This window comes from Dasypus novemcinctus, chromosome 17, assembly GCF_030445035.2.
Source record: "Dasypus novemcinctus isolate mDasNov1 chromosome 17, mDasNov1.1.hap2, whole genome shotgun sequence".
Classification (NCBI taxonomy): domain Eukaryota; kingdom Metazoa; phylum Chordata; class Mammalia; order Cingulata; family Dasypodidae; genus Dasypus; species Dasypus novemcinctus.
This window is the reverse complement of record NC_080689.1, coordinates 19,880,663-19,898,651: the sequence shown is the minus strand read 5'-3', so window position 1 is coordinate 19,898,651 and position 17,989 is coordinate 19,880,663. Positions and strand designations below refer to the sequence as shown.

Sequence of the window (17,989 nt, the reverse complement as noted above, 5' to 3'; positions counted from 1 at the left end):
GTCAATGGGCTGTACTTTGGAATTTATGCTCCTGAGTGTGATGGAGTTGGACTCAGATGTGACCTTTTTATACATGCTTCTTCTGTCACTTTTACTGAACCTGTGGTTAGTGCTGGTGTTGGTGTATACTCAGGAGACTTGAATCTCTGAACTGTCCATGTGCTAGTTGGGCCCAGAGCCTCAGCAGAGTTGCAACACCTACTCACTGGTTCATTGGACTTACCCAGGTCAGCTAACAGGGAGGTGAAGATGGTCAACCACCATACCAGGGAACTGAGATTGCCTACAGCTGCAAGCAGGAGAATCACATCCATCAGCTATGTGGGATCTAAGTCCCCTCTCGATTTAGAGGTGGAGTGGACATCACCATCCCAGGGTCCATAGGATGGAGGAATAAAATATGGATTAGAGTGGACTTATTGGAATTCTACCATAGAACAATTGTGACTCCAGCAATAGAAGAAATTGTATAAATAATGTGGAGACAATGGTCACAGTAGCTGCTGAGGGCAGGAAGAGGGAAGAAGAAAAGTGATGTGGGGGCATTTTTGGGACTTGGAGTTGTCCTAAATGATATTGCAGGGACAGATGCAGGACATTATATATCCTGCCATAACCCTCTGAATGGACTGGGGGAGAGTGTAAACTACAATGTAAACTATGATCCATGCAGTACAGCAGTGCTCCAAAATGTATTCACCAAATGCAGTGAATGTGCCACAATGATGAAAGAGGCTGTTGATGTGGGAGCAGGGGGTGGGGTGGGGTGTGGAGTATATGGGAACCTCTTTTATATATATATGTTTTTTTTTTTTTTTTTTTACAGAACAATAAACATCTTTATTACATGAGCTAGGATGGGAGGGAAAAATTATTTGCCTTTCCGGGCATGGATTTTCCTCTGAAAGAACTCCAGCTCCTTACCCTCTATCACATAGCCATCTGCTCGGCCACTCGGGCCTGGCCTTGAAGGAATGTGATTGCCCTGCTCCTCCAGAAGACTGCTGATCGTGGCATTCTTTTTTCCTTTCATCACATTTCTTCTGAATTTTCTTTGATCGTTTTTTGTTTAAAATCTCTTCCTCCTCAGGAGTCAGCTTGGCCCCCTTCTTGCGGCCTAGGGGCAGAGCATAGTGGGACTCGCACCACTGCCGGTACGGTGTGCTGTCATTGAGCACAATACATGTCTTCACCAGAGTCTCGGTGTGGACCAGCTCATTATTGGATGCGTTGTATACAACATCGATGATCCTTGTTTTGCGAGGACAGCACTCAGAACCCCAGGAGAAGTTTCCCACGTCCAGCCTCAGGGCTTGGTACTTCTTATCGCCTCCTCGGACATGAACTGTGCGTATGCAGCGTGGGCCAATCTTAATGTTGGCAGCAGCCGGGCGTCCTAGCTCACACTTTCGCTTCTTCTGGTAGGGCTTTCTCTTGCCTCCAGTCTTGCGGCGCTTGTGCCAGTTGTCCCAGGAGATGCCCATCGCATGGCGCCGGCTGAAAGAGTTTCTTATATTTTTTAATGTACCGTTTTTTTGTGATCTATGTATCTTTTAAAGTAAGACAATTAAAAAACAAAATTAAATTAAAAAAAACCACATCTGATCATCTCAATTCACTCACAAAATGCACTAGACAAAATACACCACCCTTTCTTGATAAGCACTCCAAAAACTAGGAATAGAAGTGAATTTTCTCAACAGAATAAAGGACATAAATGAAAAACCCTGAGCTAACATCGTATTCAATACTGAGAGGCTGAGATTTTATCCTAAGGTCAGGAAAAAGACAATGATCCTCACATTCACCAAGGCTATTCAACATTGTACTGGAAGTTCTAGCCAGAGCAATTAGGTAATAAAATGAAATTAAAGGCATCAAAATTGGTAAGGAAGTATTAAACTTTCCCTGTTTGTAGATGACATGAACCTATATATAGAAAATCCAGAAGAATCTACAAGAAAGCTACTAGTGCTAATAAAAAATACAACTATGTGATGCAATACAAGATGAATACAAGAAAAACAGGGTGTTTCTCCACTAGCAATGTACAGTCCAAGAAGGAAATGAAAACAAAACAAAACAAAACAAAAAAACCTTCCATTTGCAATAGCAACTAAAAGAATCAATTATCTAGGAATAAATTTGACCAAGGATGTAAAGGACTGTGCACAAAAAACAACAAAATATTACAGATAGAAATTAAAGAAGTATTATATAAATGGAAAGACACTCTGTGCTCATGGATTGGAACATCAATTCTACCCAAAAGAATTCACAGATTCAACACAATCCCAATAAATATTCTAAGACCTTCTTTGCAGAAATGAAGAAATCAGTCATCGAGTCCTTATGGAAGGGCCTTGGGCCAGAATAGCCCAAAATAACTTGAAAAAGAAGGACATAGTTGGAGGACTCTTACTTCCTGCTTTAAAAACTTACATTAATTGTGTGAACACAATTAATACACTGAAATATATATCTGAATATGATTAAAAGGAGGAAATATTAGGTTGTATACATGGTAACAGAATTATTATTTTTTTAAAGCCATGGAACTACATTACACAAACAGTGAACCCTACTGTATTAGTCAGGGATCTCTAGGGAAACAGAATCACGAAGAGATATCTGTCAATAGTATGCGATTTTATGAGAGTCTCTCATGCAGCCGTGGGGATACACAGGTCCAGGTTCCACAGGCAGGCTGCAACCAGGGGTTCCAATGAGTGTCCAGGGAAGGTTCTGGACAAGTTCCGGGAGATGTTGACTGTCCAAAGACAAACTGGGAAATTCTCACTCAATGCTGAAATCACTTCCCATTTTAAGGCATTCAACTGATTAGGTAAAGCGTCACTCACTGCTGAGGGCACTCTCCCTGACTGATGTAATTGTAATCAGCCATCTATGATTTACCACTGCAGTAAAGTCATGGTGACTAAAGTCCATAAATGCCCTTGTATTACAGTTAGCCTAGTGCTGGCTTGACCAAACAACTGGGCACAATTAGCTGACCCAGTTGACACAATAGCCTAACCATCATACCTATGTTAAACCATGGTATTTAATTAATAGTACAATTATAAAAATGTGCTATCATCAATTGTACCAAATGTTCCATACCAATGCAAAGTGTTGATGATGGGGAGGTATATGGAAATCCTGTATTTTATGCATAATTAGTCTGTAAACCTACAACTTACCTAATAAAGGGGAAAAAAAACTTAACAAGGCTACAGTAATCAAAACTGTAGTACTTGCCAAAAGACAGACATATAGACCAATTTTACAGAATTGAGAGTCCAGAAATAAAACATCACAGCTATGGCCAATTGGTTCTGATAAGGGGGCCAAGCCCACTCAATAGGTACTGAGTAGTCTCTTCAATAAATGATACTGAGAAAACTCGATATAACCATGCAAAAAGAATGAAAGTGGCCCTTACATCACACTTTACACAAAAATTAACTCAAAATGGATCAAAGACCTAAATAAAAGAACTGAAATCATAAAATTCCTGTAGGAAAATATCTTCAGGACTTTGTATTAGGCATTGGGATTGCTAGGCTTGACACCAAAAACACAAGCAACAAAGGAACAAATAGATAAATTAGACATCATAAAATTTAAAAATTTAATGCATCAAAGTATTTTATTAAGAAAGTGAAAAGACAACCTACAGAATGGGAGAAAATATGTGGAAACCATATATCTGATAAAGGTTTAATATCCACAATATATAAAGAATTCCTATAACTCAACAACAAAAAGACAAAAAACGTACTTAAATAATGGGCAAAGGATATACAAATGGATATACAAAAAGGATATACAAATGACCAGTAAAATCATGAAAAGATGTTCAATATCATTAGCAAAAAGGTAAATGCAAATCAAAATCATAATTAGACAACATTTCACAATCACTAGAATAGCTATTATTTTAAAAAATGGAAAATAACAAGTGTTGGTGGGAATGAAGAGAAATAGAAACTGTTATACATTGTTGTTTTAAATATAAAATAGTGCTGACACTGTGGAAAACAATTTGGCAGTTTCTCAGAAAGTAAATAGAATTACCATAGGACCCGGCAAACCCACTTCAAGTATGTACCCAAAAGAATTGAAAGCAGGAACTCAAACATTTGTTCACCAATGTTCACAGGAGCATTATTCACAGCAGACAGAAAATAGATGGAACTCAAGTGTCCACCAAGAGATGAGTGGATAAACAACGTGTGTTATATCCATAAAATGGGATATTATTCAGTCATAACAAGGAATGACGTTCTGGTACACGCTAAAACACAGATGAACCTGAAGACATCATATTGAGTGAGGTAGGGCAGACACAAAAAGACACATAATGTATGATCTTGCTTAGTATAAAATAACTAGAATATGCAAATTCATAGAGACAGAAAATAGGTTACCAGAGTTGGGGTAGGGAACAGGCACTAAAGCCTCCTGGGTAGGGAGGTTCTATTTGGGGATGGAAAAGATTTGTTATTGGATCATGGTGATGGTAGCACAACACTGTTAATGTAATTAATAATACTGAATGGAAAGTGGATTTGGTTCAACTGATAGAGCATCACCTACTATATGGGAGTTCCAGGGTTCAAACCCAGGGCCTCCTGACCTGTGTGATAAGCTGGCCCACGCCTAGTGCTGATGCACTCAAGGAGTGCTGTGCCACGTAGGGGTGTCCCCTGCATAGGGGAGCCCCACGTGCAAGAAGTGTGCCTCTTAAGGAGAGCTGCCCGGCATGTAAAAAGTGCAGCCTGCCCAGGTGTGGCGCCGCACACACGGAGAGCCAATGCAGTTAGATGACGCAACAAAAAGAGACACTGATTCCTGGTGCTGCTAATAAGAATGCAAGCGGACACAGAATAACATACAGTGAATGGACACAGAGAGCAAACAACAGGGCGGGGGAGAAATAAATAAAAAATAAATCTTAAAAAAAGAAATACCACTGAATTATATACCTGACAGTTGTTAAATGGGAAATTTTATGTTTACATGAAATATAAATTTAAGAAAAAAAGTATCAATTTAAGAAAAATAACTGTCTAACACAAAGAGTGAAACCCTATGTAAACTATGAACTTTAGGTAATAATTCTAATGATTTTGATTCATCAATTTTAACAAATATACCATGTTAAGTACAAAATAACAGAGAAAATTGTGAATTTTTGTTTGGAGGTGCATGGGAACTCTGTACTTCCTTCATAGTTTTTATGTAAACCTATAGCTGCTCTAAAAAAAATGTTGCTCCAAGAGACACATAGGCACCAAAATAAGTTCTGTCCTTCCTCTACACTCCCAAGTGAAATTTGTTGATTAACTATTGAATTATTATTACTTTTTCCTTCTTATATTACCATTCGCTGTTGTACACTTTTAAACCAGCAACTCTAGAACCTTTACTCAATGAAGTACTATCTCATGATTCTGTTTCCAAAATTCAAGTGGTGTCCATGCCCAGAAAAGAACTTTTGGACACTCAGTCCCAAACCTGACTTAATATTGTTTATTCTTGGGTCTTACATTAAAAACAAAAGGGTATACAATCCATCCAAAATGTACAATCAATGGTATTTGGTATAATCACATAGTTAGGCATTCATCACTTCAATCATTATTAGAGCATTTTCATTATTTCCATAATAATAATATATAAAAAACAAAAAAAATTCACCTCTCAATCACTCTATTCTTCCCCTGCTGTACATAGCTTTATTAATATTATCAATAAAATAGATTTGCTTCTTAAAATATAAAATAAAAAGGGGGAAGGGGACAGTGGATAGGGTGTCCCACATGGGAGGTCCGCGGTTCAAATCCCAGGCCTCCTTGACCCGTGTGGAGCTGGCCCATGCGCAGTGCTGATGCGCGCAAGGAGTGCCGCGCCACGCAGGGGTGTCCCCACGTAGGAGAGCCCCATGCGCAAGGAGTGCGCCCCGTAAGGAGAGCCACCCAGCGCTAAAGAAAGTGCAGCCTGCCCAGGAATGGTGCCACACACATGGAGGGCTGACACAAGATGACGCAACAAAAAGAAACACAGATTCCCATGCTGCTGACAACAACAGAAGTGGACAAAGAACACACAGCAAATAGACACAGAGAACAGACAACTGGGACGGGGGGTAGAAGGCAAGAAATAAATAAAAAAAAATAAAAACGGATAATACTTGATATACAGTAAGTATTATACCCCGTCTTATAACATCTACTTCCTCACCAGAAGTCAAATTGTATTAATAAGGTGAACTGAAACCCTCTCTAGGGCATATAAAATTGCTGAAATAAAAGAGTAGTTATACAAACTAATAGATGGTATGGCTTCAGAATAATTCATTTCTTTAAAATGTCATAAAAAGATGGCTTTACACGCTGGGGTGTCCCCCGCCTAGGGGAGCCCCATACACAAGGAGCATGCCCCATAAGGAGACCCGTCCAGCGCAACAGAAAGTGCAGCCTGCCCAGGAATGGTGCCGTACACACAGAGAGCTGACACAACAAGATGACGCAACAAAAAGAAACACAGATTCCTGGGCCGCTGACAACAACAGAAGCAGACAAAGAAGACGACGCAGCAAACCAAGAACAGACAACAGGGGTAGGGGGTAGGGGTGGGGGAGGAAGGGAGAGAAATAAATAAATAGATAAATAAATAAATAAATAAATCTTTTAAAAAAAAGAGGGCTTTAGCTTCCTTGGATACATTAAATACTTAATGTTTAAAATAATTGCTAACAAAGATAGAGAATCACAGTAAAAGATGTACAAGAAACTAGTATAATATGTTGTAGACAATGTAGAAATAGTTACAAGACAATCAAGTTAAACAGATTCTTCTAACGAAAAGTCTTTCTACAAAGGAATCATATAAAACAACAATAATAGCAAATCCATGGAAAAATTCAAGGATGTTTGTTCACACAAAATGAATAGCTTCTTCCCAACACCATCAGAACAAAATTTTTCTAGAATTCTCACTATCTTTACCATAGTATTGTATGTTATATTTTTGAGTATATATTTCTTCTGTACTGGTTTAAAGTTATGACTTTTGATTTAGCCTATTGTAACCCCTTCCTAAATAATAATAACTTGTCTAAGTCTAATCTTGCCTAGAGACAATCACCACACTACTTCTGTAATTCAGGCCTCTCAAGCAACTGCTAGTCCAGCCAAAATTAAAAATAATATACCAGGAAGCGGATGTGGCTCAAGCAATTGGGCTTCCATCCACCACACAGGAGGCTCAGGGTTCAATTCCCAGGGCCTCCTGGTGAAGGCAAGCTGGCCCACATGGCAAGCTGGCCTAAGCAAAGAGCTGGCCCAAGCAAAGAGCTGGCCCGAGCAGAGTGCTTGCCTGCATAGTTGCTGGCCCACACAGGCGTGCTGGCCCACACAGGCGTGCTGGCCCATGCAGGTGTGCTGGCCCGTAGAGAAGTGCTGGTGTGGCAATATGACGCAACAAAAAGAGACACAGAGAAGAGACAATAAGAAATGCAGCAGACCAGGGAGCTGAGGTGGTACAAGAGATTGTGTGCCTCTCTCCCACTCTGCAAGATCCCAAGATCAGTTCCTGGTGCCACCTAAAGAGAAGACAAGCAGACAGAGAAGAACACACAGTGAATGGACACAGAGAGCAGACAGTAAGTGCAAACAATGGGGGGTGGGGAGTGGGGAGAAACAAGTAAATAAATAAATCTTATATATATATACACACACACACACACCAGTAATGATAGTCTTTACATACAATATGTAACTGTAAAAAGAAGTCTTTGTGCCAGAAAGTACTTGTGCCAGATTTTACAATTAGTCATACCATCAACCAGAAACAATATACCTACAGCTCCAATAAGCTCTTTTTTTTTTTTTTTTAAAGATTTATTTTATTTTTTATTTCTCTTCCCCTTCCCCCACCACTCCCCCTCGGTTGTCTGCTCTCCTGTGTCCATTTGCTGTGTGTTCTTCTGTGTCCGCCTGCACTGTCAGTGGCACTGGGAATCTGTGTCTCCTTTTGTTGTGCCTTCCCACTGTGCTAGCTCTTCATGTGTGTGGCACCACTTTTGTGCAGGGCAGCTCTCCTTGAGGGTCACACTCCTTGCACATGGGGCTTCCCTACGTGGGGGACACCCCTGAGTGGCATGGCACCCCTTGCGTGTGGCAGCACTGCACATGGGCCATCTTCACCACAGGGGCCAGGAGGCCCTGGGTTTGAACCCTGGACCTCCCATATGGTAGGCTGATGCTCCATCAGTTGAGCCACATTCGCTTCCCTCCAATAAGCTCTTGTATTGCTCCTGGGTTGTCTCCTACGTGAAAATGAGACTTTTCCATGTTCTGTTCTGTAGGACTGTTAAGCCTACATAATTTACATAATTACCATAGTTATGTGAAAGGACACTTATGCCCCAGTTTCCAGTGTAGCCAATCTGCTTGGCTGTGGTTTTCATCAACCCATCTAATCTTTGCTAATGTATCAGCTTCCAGATTTTTCAAAGGTATGCATGAAATGTTATTTTGACAAAGGGGCTTTGTGCTTGAACCCAGTTATCTTTCCTCAGAGCTTTACCTCATATGTCCTAATCAGCTATGGCCCATTTCTCCTGTTGCCACAGTCCCATCAGGAGAGTGAGACCATGATTCTTGGCCCAGCTGTCAGTGCATATGGAGTTCAGCATAGGCTCATGGACTAAGCTAGCCAGATGGCATGTAGCTCAGCCCACTGAATGCTCTGACATTCTCCTTCATCCATCCATACGGTGTTCATAGTTATTTGAACTGCTATTGCGCACCATCGAGGGAATTGTCCTCTGCAGGAACCATGAGCATATAGAGCATTTTCCGATGGGGTTCTTACACCCTCAATTTTTTTTTAAAGATTTATTTATTTATTCCTCTCTCCCCGCTCCCCCCCCCCCCCCCCCCATTGTCTGGCGTCTGTGTCCGTTCACTGTGTATTCTTCTGTGTCTGCTTGTCTTCTCTTTAGGCAGCACCAGGAACTGATCCTGGGACCTTCCAGAGTGGGAGAGAGGCACTCCATCTCTTGCACCACCTCAGCTCCCTGGTCTGCTGCATCTCTTATTGTCTCTCCTCTGTGTCTCTTTTTGTTCCATCATCTTGCTGTGCCAGCTCTCAGCATGGGCCAGTATGCCATGTGGGCCAGTTCTCTGCTCAGGCCAGCTCACCGTGCAGGCCAGCTTGCCTTCACCAGGAGGCCCTGGGAATCAAACCCTGGACTTCCTATATAGTAGATGGGAGCCCAATCACTTGAGCCACATCTGCTTCCCAACAACCTCTATTTTTTTTAAAAGACTTATTTATTTATTGTATTTAGTTCTCTCCCCTTCCCCACCCTCCCTCCTGCCAGTTGTCTGCTTTCTGTGTCCATTCTCTGTGTGTTCTTTTTTTTTTAAAGATTTATTTATTTCTCTCCCCTCCCCCCCTCACCCTGGTTGTCTGTTCTTTGTGTCTATTTGCTGCATCTTCTTTGTCTGCTTCTGTTGTCTGCAGCACAGGAATCTGTGTTTCTTTTTGTTGCATCATCTTGTTGTGTCAGCTCTCCGTGTGTGCGGCACCATTCCTGGGCAGGCTGCACTTTCTTTCATGCTGGGTGGCTCTCCTTACGGGGCGCACTCCTTGCACATGGGGCTCCCCTATGTGGGGGACACCTCTGCATGGCACGGCACTCCTTGTGTGCATCAGCACTGCACATGGGCCAGCTGCACACGGGTTAAGGAGGCCCGGGGCTCAAACTGCAGACCTCCCATGTGGTAGACGGACACCCTAACCACTGGGCAAAGTCTGCCACTGGTGTGTTCTTCTGTGTCCGCTTACATTTTTGTCAGTGGCACGAGAATCTGTGTCTCTTATTTTTGTTATGTCATCTTGCTGCGTCAGCTCTCCGTGTGTGCATGGCGCCATTCCTAGGCAGGCTGCACTTTTTTCATGCTGGGCAGCTCTCCTTATAGGGCACACTCCTTGCATGCATGAGCACTGCGCGTGGGCCAGCTCATCACACAGGTCAGGAGGCCTTGGTTTTGAACCCTGGACCTCCAATGTGGTAGACGGATGCTCTATCCATTGAGCCAAATCTGCTTCCCCACACTCTATTTTTGATGCTACTTTCTCCATTGCTGGCATGGGTGGTGTAGGGGAGCTCAATTTCTCTACATAAGTAACTGGCCCCAATTTAGGTAATTCTTCAGATAATAGCTTGTATGGAAAGAAATTCATTGTTGTAAATAACCATGCCACTTTTGTAGCGTGCTAGCCTGTGTACAAACACTTGTAGGTCGAATACAAGTGTCTTTGACATATCCACTTATTACCAAAAACATTCACAGTTGTTGGCAAAGTCGTCTTATAGGCTCAGTTCATAACAGCAAGACATACTGCTAACAGTTGTTTTTCAATAAGCTATATTGCTGTTCTGTCCCTTTCCATAGCTGAGACAAGAACTGAGTGGCACTCACTTCCTGTTTTGTTTTTTGCCCCAGGCCCCATCTAAAACCTTCTGGGTGGTTGGTTACATCCAGTTCAAAAGCTTTCCTGCTATTAAGTTACCTAGAAATTGGATCTGTTTTACAATTTGTAGCAGTTTGATATTATTTATGAATTCTAAAAAGAAGGATTATGTTTGTAAAGTGGTCTCTTCCTCTGGGTGTGAAGGCCTCTGATTGTATTAGATTCAGCTGAGATGACTTTGATTAAATTGTTAAAATTAGGGCTTTGATTCGACCATGTCAGGAGGGTGTAACTCAGGGTTGAATGGGCCATATTAGCAAATATTCACTCAGGGAGACACACAGGAAGAGAAAGAGCACCACAGACCCAGCAGAGGAGAGAACTTTGATCCTGCGGCCCTGGGAAGAGAGATGAGCTATTTGCCTGATAGTTAGCAGCCTATAGCTGAGAAGGTCCAGAAACAAACAAGCCCTCTGCCTGCCTGTAGCTGAGAGAGGAAGGCTGAACCCTCACAGAGATCTGAAACCATCTTACTTTAACACATGGCAACTGACTTTTGTGAGAAACCAATCTTGTATTGGACTCTTTAGGGCCTTGCCACTGTAAACTTTTACCCCAAATAAATACCCTTTATAAAAGCGAACAGATTTCTGGTACTTCGCATCAGTATCCCTTTGGCTAATACACAGCTATTTTTGCTTGTAGGAATGCTTGCTTGGCCTCAGTGTCCCAATGCCACTGAGCCCCCCTCCTTTTTAAAATTAATCTATATAATGGTCTATGTATTTGAGCTAGGTGGGATGTAAAAGGTCTCTAGTAATTTAACAAGCCTATAAAAGCTTGCAGTTCCTATCCAGTATAGAGACTTGGACATATTTGTACTTTATCTACAACCGCCAGAACAACCTTTGTCTTCCCTGACCAAACCACCCCTGGGAATCTTACAGGCTGTCTGGGCGCCTGGATCTTGGTATCACTGATGGCCCATCCTTGGATCGTTAGAAGGTGCTGAAATGGCAGGGCCGCCATTTCTAGAGATGGAATGTATTAGAATTAAGCATAATATTATCAATATAGTGAAACACAGCAATATTTTCTGGCTTTTCCCTATCTTGCTTAGATCAGCTGCCACCATTCTGTGACAGATGGTGGAGCTTTGTAGGTACCCTTGTGGCAAAATCTGGAAAGTCGATTGCTGCCCTCCCCATGCAAATGCAAATTGACCTGGGCTATCTGTGGCTGGTGGGATACTGAAAAAAGCACTAGCTAATTGTAATAACATAATGGAACTCTCCTAACTGGGCTGATAATTTATTGAGAATTGCAAAATTTGTCACTGTGGTATGAATAGGAGGAACAGCCTTATTTAATTCTCAATAATTAACTGTTATTCTCCAACTACTGTCAGGTTTTTTCCACCAGCCATATAGAACTATTAAATGGGCTCTGTGCTGGTTGAATGATCTCCACTCTGCCCACTTCTTTTGTTTGTTTGTTTGTTTTTAGATTTATTATTTATTTCTCTCCCCTTCCCCGCCCCTCCCCCCCAGCTGCCTGCTCTCTGTGTCCATTCGCTGTGTGTTCTTCTGTGTCTGCTTCTATTCTTGTCAGTGGCCTGGGAATCTGTGTCTCTTTTTGTTGCGTCATCTTGCTGTGTCAGCTCTCCATGTGGGCGGCACCATTCCTGGGCAGGCTGCACTTTTTTTCGTGCTGGGCGGCTCTCCTTCGGGGCACATTCCTTGCACATGGGGCTTCCCTACGTGGGGGACACCCCTGTGTGGCACACACTCCTTGCGCGCATCAGCACTGCACATGGGCCAGCTCATCGCACGGGTCAGGAGGCCCTGGGTTTGAATCGTGGACTTCCCATGTGGTAGGCAGATGCCCTCTCTGTTGGGCCAAATCTGCTTCCCTGGCCAGTTCTTGTAATGCTGCAGTGATTTCAGCATGTCTACCAGGGAGGTCGTATTGTTTGGTATGGGTTAATCTGCTGGGAGGCAGCAGGTGCACTGGGGAACAAGCAGCACTCCATGTAACTGATTTCACTGTGGTGAAATCACATGATTTCACTGATTTCACATGAAGGTGAAATTCACTGATGGTGGGGGTAAGGTCTAAGTCTTGTAACATATCCACCCCTAATATATATTCGGGAATAGGAGATACATGTACAATATACTTTTGGGGGGTGAAGCAACTGATTTGCAATGTTAGGGTAGGTTGCACTATTTGTTTGGCTTTCCCCACATACCCATCAATTGCCTTTAGAGACCCATTAAATCTCTCAGTATTGCTATAGATGAGTGTGCACACTCCTCCAGTACCAATAAGGGCTACAGTGTGCAAAAGGTTTGTTGGAGACCAGATGATAACTAGCCCTAGGTGAGGTCTCCAAGACTAGCTGTCACCTGTCTTTATGGGTGACCATGGTTGCACCTCTAGTCTTCAGGGGTATGAGGTAACCACCCCCATATACCAGATTTAATTTTCGTTGGGGGTCGCTGTGGAAATGATAACTGGTGACACAGATTTAGGCACAGGCAAAAGGTGATATCTTTCTCCTTAGGCAGCTTTTGCCTGAGACCTACTAACACAGCATTAGGCTGTTCATTTGTTCTGTTGGGGTGCCTGTGGCAATTAAATCGGCCCATAATTGTTCACAGGTTATACACGCAGGCCCCTTCCCTTGCAAGGTCCCTTTGGTTCGGGCTTACCCCTTGCAACTGTATTCCTTCTCTTACCCAAGTCAGCTGTGCCCTGTGCCACCCAGTGACTAGCTTGGCTGACTAGTGGATTGAGAATAGGTACTAAATCCCAAACCAGGCTGGAGGTGCAGTTTGGAGGATTTAATCCTTCATACCAGCTGTGAACATTTCATCATCTGGTCCATGAAAGTGTTCAGCTCATACTGCATATGTCATTCCTAGTCTCTGACTATATTCCATAATTCTTCCATAGATAATGTGAGGTCACAAACCAGAGAAGCCATAAATTCCTAGATAAGTCAACACGCCCCGCCCTGTAAGTGCATTGTAAAATGCAAGAATAGGTTCCACCAAAGTTCGACGGGCTCTTAAGAATGAACAACGAAGAGGCCACTCCATATAGCAAAATAGTAAATTTATTAGTGAACTTATTACGATTTACCTGAGCTGACCCTGGGTGGCTGCAGGATGTTCCGAGTAGCACTCCGCATCGCCCAGCAAATTACAGAGAGTTCTGTAGGGCAAGGACAGAGGCACAGAGCTAACTGAAGGTAAACATGTCTCTGAAGTTACTGATCCATGGCAGGAGCAGTTGAGTTAAGATAGCTATCGTGCTTAGGAATGTGCACATGCATTTTATGGTGCACTTACAGGGTTTTCTTTTACAAGATTTATGGCTCCTCTGGTTTGTGGCCTCAAGTAGTAAGCATTTGGTCCTTCACGTAAGTGCCAAGAAATGACAGCAGTTATTAGCAGTTTTTATCAGGGATTTTTCCTTTGCGGCCGAGAAGGAGATATTTTTCTCTCAGAAGTCAGCTTACTGAGGGGTAATCTTCCAAATAAAGATTTGCAAACCAAGGTGAGCTGATGAGCTCAGTGAGGGCTTGCTGTTGGCAGAAAGATTCTCAAAATACAACCTCAATGATTACTTTTAGTTGCCTCTTTCACTGGACTGAGAGCTTCCTGAAGGTAGGCTTAATATTTCATAGGATTTTTTATTTATTATTATTCTTAGATTTATTTATTTACTTAATCCCCCCCCCCCCCCCCCCCCCCCCCCGCCATTGTCTGTTCTCTGTGTCTATCTGCTGCGTCTTGTTTCTTTGTCCGCTTCGCAGCACGGGAAGTGTGGGCAGCGCCCTTCCTGGGCAGGCTGCACTTTCTTTCGCGCTGGGCGGCTCTCCTTACGGGCGCACTCCTTGTGCGTGGGGCTCCCCTACGCGGGGGACACCCCTGCGTGGCAGGGCACTCCTTGCGCGCATCAGCACTGCGCATGGGCCAGCTCCACACGGGTCAAGGAGGCCCGGCGTTTAAACCGTGGACCTCCCATGTGGTAGACTGACGTCCTAACCACTGGGCCAAGCCCGTTTCCCTCATAGGACTTTTAATCCCCAGCTATTAGCATAGTGCAGGGCATATACAACATGCTAAAAGAATTTATTGTGAAATTAACATCTGAACAAAGTAAGGCACTGATCTCCTTGGTAAAGAGGCTTTTTACAAATCACAGCTAAGGGCAGGTGAATTTGAAGCAGTTCTGAGCTCTCTGCTTTGAGAGATTAACCACTCAGACCCTTGAGTCAAAGAGGGAAAGGGCTCACCTGATTCAGGATAGTAGCTGTTATAGTTATAGCTGATTCAGGATAGTAGCTGTTATAGATATAGCTGTTATAAGGTAGTAGCTGTGGGAGCTGGAGGCAACCAGGGAAGGTGGCTTGTACCGGAGATTACCATGAGTGATGGAAGTAGGGCTTGAAAAAATTATATACAATTTGTGAATTTATGTGAAAAAATAATGGGATAAATACTTGAAAATTGGCCACATTTAGACTATCAAATACCTATGTGCCTGGAGGGGAGATAACAAAGATAGATATTCCCAAGCCAAAAGAGCTAGCTGGGCCCTCTAAAACTGGCAAGTGTGTTGTTGTAGCCAAATTTCCTCTAGGTTCTTGGCTATGTTATATTAAAGAATTTAAGAACATGCCTGTTTAGTTAGGCCAGTAGTTTACTAAAGAAATGGAAGAGACTAGAAATGGGAGGGAAATAACAGATTACAGGTACCCGGGTTTATTTGTGGGATGCTCCAGTCAGAGTGAGAGAGAGATTCAGGTCATGAAGTTACTTTTTAAACCACTAACTATTCCTTCCCTTGCTAATGTTCGGGGGAGGGGGTCCCAGCTGATTACCCCACCCTTCAATTCCCCCCTGAGGTGGGAGGCACAATGATAAGGCCCCTGGAAAATATCCGTGGTTTTTCCTTGACCCCTACAGCAGTTTGGTAGTTAATGAATTCCAAAAATAGATATTGGATTATGCTCATAAACTGGTCTGTTCCTCTGGGCATATTAGATTGTATTAACTTCAGAGGTTTCACTTTTACTTGATTAAATTATGATTAGGGCTTTGATGGGGCCCCTTGGTGGGCAGGGACTCACAGAGACAATGACATGGCAGAAGAGAGAGTTGGAGTTTTCATGCTGGAGTCCCAGGAAGTAAATACACAGAGAAGAACACCAAATAAGGGAGACAGCTCCTTAGACACAGCAGAGGCCCCAGGAAGAGAGAGCCTGATAGTCTACACCTGATCTAATGGAGAGAGCAGAGCAGTTGTCCCTGGAGAGAAATGAGCTCTAGGAGAGAGATGAGACTTATCTCTGCTACAGCTAAGACTGGAAGAAGCTGGGGCCACAGAGCCTTACAGAGGAAGAGGACGGCTGAACCCTTGAAGACATCAGCAGCCATCTTGCTCTAACATGTAGCAACAGATTTTGGTGAAATAAGCAACTTATGCTTTATGGCCTAATTACTGTAAACTTCTACCCAAAATAAAAACCAACAGATTTCTGGTACTTTGCATCAGCACCTCTTTGGCTGTCTAATACAACTCAGGACAAAATCTCGTTTCAAATGGGGGCTTCTTGTGGAGTCTTTCCCTCAGGGGGTTTCCAGGTGGGGTTCATGGCCACATGTTTCACAGCCATGTTTCTCTGTCAGGTTTTAGATTTGTCTTCCCATTACCTAAACTAGCCTGCCTCAGTTGCCCCCTCAGAGGGTTTATACCCTTATTCTTAAGGGGGTGCTAAAGGAGGATGGTCATTTTTCTGTATTTATTTCCTATTGGTTAGGGGCAGAAACCCCTACTTTTTTAAAAAAAAAGATTTATTTATTTATTTATTTATTTCTCTCCCCCCCGCCCGGCACACCCCCGTCCCGGTTGTCTGTTCTTTGTGTCCATTTGCTGCGTCTTCCTCTTTGTCCCCTTCTGTTGTTGTCGGTGGCACAGGAATCTGTATCTCTTTTTTTTTTAAAGATTTCTTTCCCCTTCGCTCCCCACCCCGGTTGTCTGTTCTCTATGTCTATTTGCTGCGTCTTCTTTGTCCGCTTCTGTTGTTGTCAGTGGCATGAGAATCTGTGTTTCTTTTTGTTGTGTCATCTTGTTGTGTCAGCTCTCCGTGTGGGCGGCGCCATTCCTGGATAGGCTGCACTTTCTTTCGCGCTGGGCGGCTCTCCTTACGGGGCGCACTCCTTGCGCGTGGGGCTCCCCTAACGCGAGGGACACCCCTGCATGGCAGGGCACTCCTTGCGCGCATCAGCACTGCGCATGGGCCAGCTCCACACGGGTCAAGGAGGCCCAGGGTTTGAACCGCAGACCTCCCATGTGGTAGACGGACGCCCTAACCACTGGGCCAAGTCCGCCGCCAGAAACCCCTACTTGACAAGGTGTAAAACCCTCTTGCTACTCTATCACAGTTTGGGGAAGACAAGTCTGGCACCATAGGTGGAGCTGCATGAAATCCCCTCATGATTAATAAGGTGTTCATTCCGGAGATAAACTTAATTAGAACTTTGAAGATACAGGGTCCCACTGAAAGGACACTGGGCCATGAGAGTAGGAGAGGCCCGGTGCCTCCAAAGGCTGCATCCTCCTGAAGTTGGTGGGCTTTACCTTGCAGGTTTTGAATGCTGTTTAGGACTATTTCAGAGTGATTTACATAGAGATAGCATTCCTCCTTAGGAACAGACATGTTCCTCCCTTTGGTGCTGCTAGCATTTTAAGTGCCCTGCAATTTTACAGCACCACAGAGACAAGAAAGTCTGTATGGCAGGTTAATATTATTTATGAATTCCAAAAAGAGATGTTTGTGAACTGGTCTGTTTCTCTGGGCGTGATACCCTTTGATTGTGTTAAATTCAAAGGCTTTACATTTACTAGATTATATCAAAATTAGGGCTTTGATTCAACCACATAATTAGGGTGTGCAAGGTTGAGTACCCGCCCCTTGGTGGGCTATATAAATGGACAGTCAGTCAAGAACATGGAAGTAGACAGGGAAGAATACAGAGGAAGAGAGACAGTTCCAGAGACACGGCAGAGGCCCTAGGAAGAGAGATGAGTCTGGTAAGTTGCAGCTGAAGAGAACAGAGCAGCTGAGAAGCCCTGAGAGATGAGCCTTATGCCAGCCGACAGCTGAGATCAGAAGAAGCTGGGACCACAGAGTATTAAGAGCAAGAAGGAAAGCTGAACCCTTGCACACATTGCCCACCATCTTGCTTCAACATGTGGCAAATGACTTGGGTGAGAAAGTATCTCTCATGGTACCTTGAGCTGGACTCTTTAGGGCCTGGTGACTGTAAGCTTCTACCCCAAATAAAACCCTTTATAAAAACCAACAGATTTCTGGTACTTTGCGTCAGCATCCTTTTGGCTAATACAGTTCGTTTGCTGTCTTAGAGCCTCTAAGTCATGACTAGTTTCCTTATGCTGTTGGCTTTAGGGAGAGACTGTA

The 17,989-nt window shown here is 43.4% G+C and overlaps 1 pseudogene; it reads right to left on the bottom strand.

Moving 5' to 3' along the window:
- Window positions 1-809: 809 nt before the first annotated feature.
- On the bottom strand, window positions 810-1,487 carry LOC101436790 (small ribosomal subunit protein eS8 pseudogene; annotated as a pseudogene).
- Between the last annotated feature and the right edge of the window lie 16,502 nt (window positions 1,488-17,989).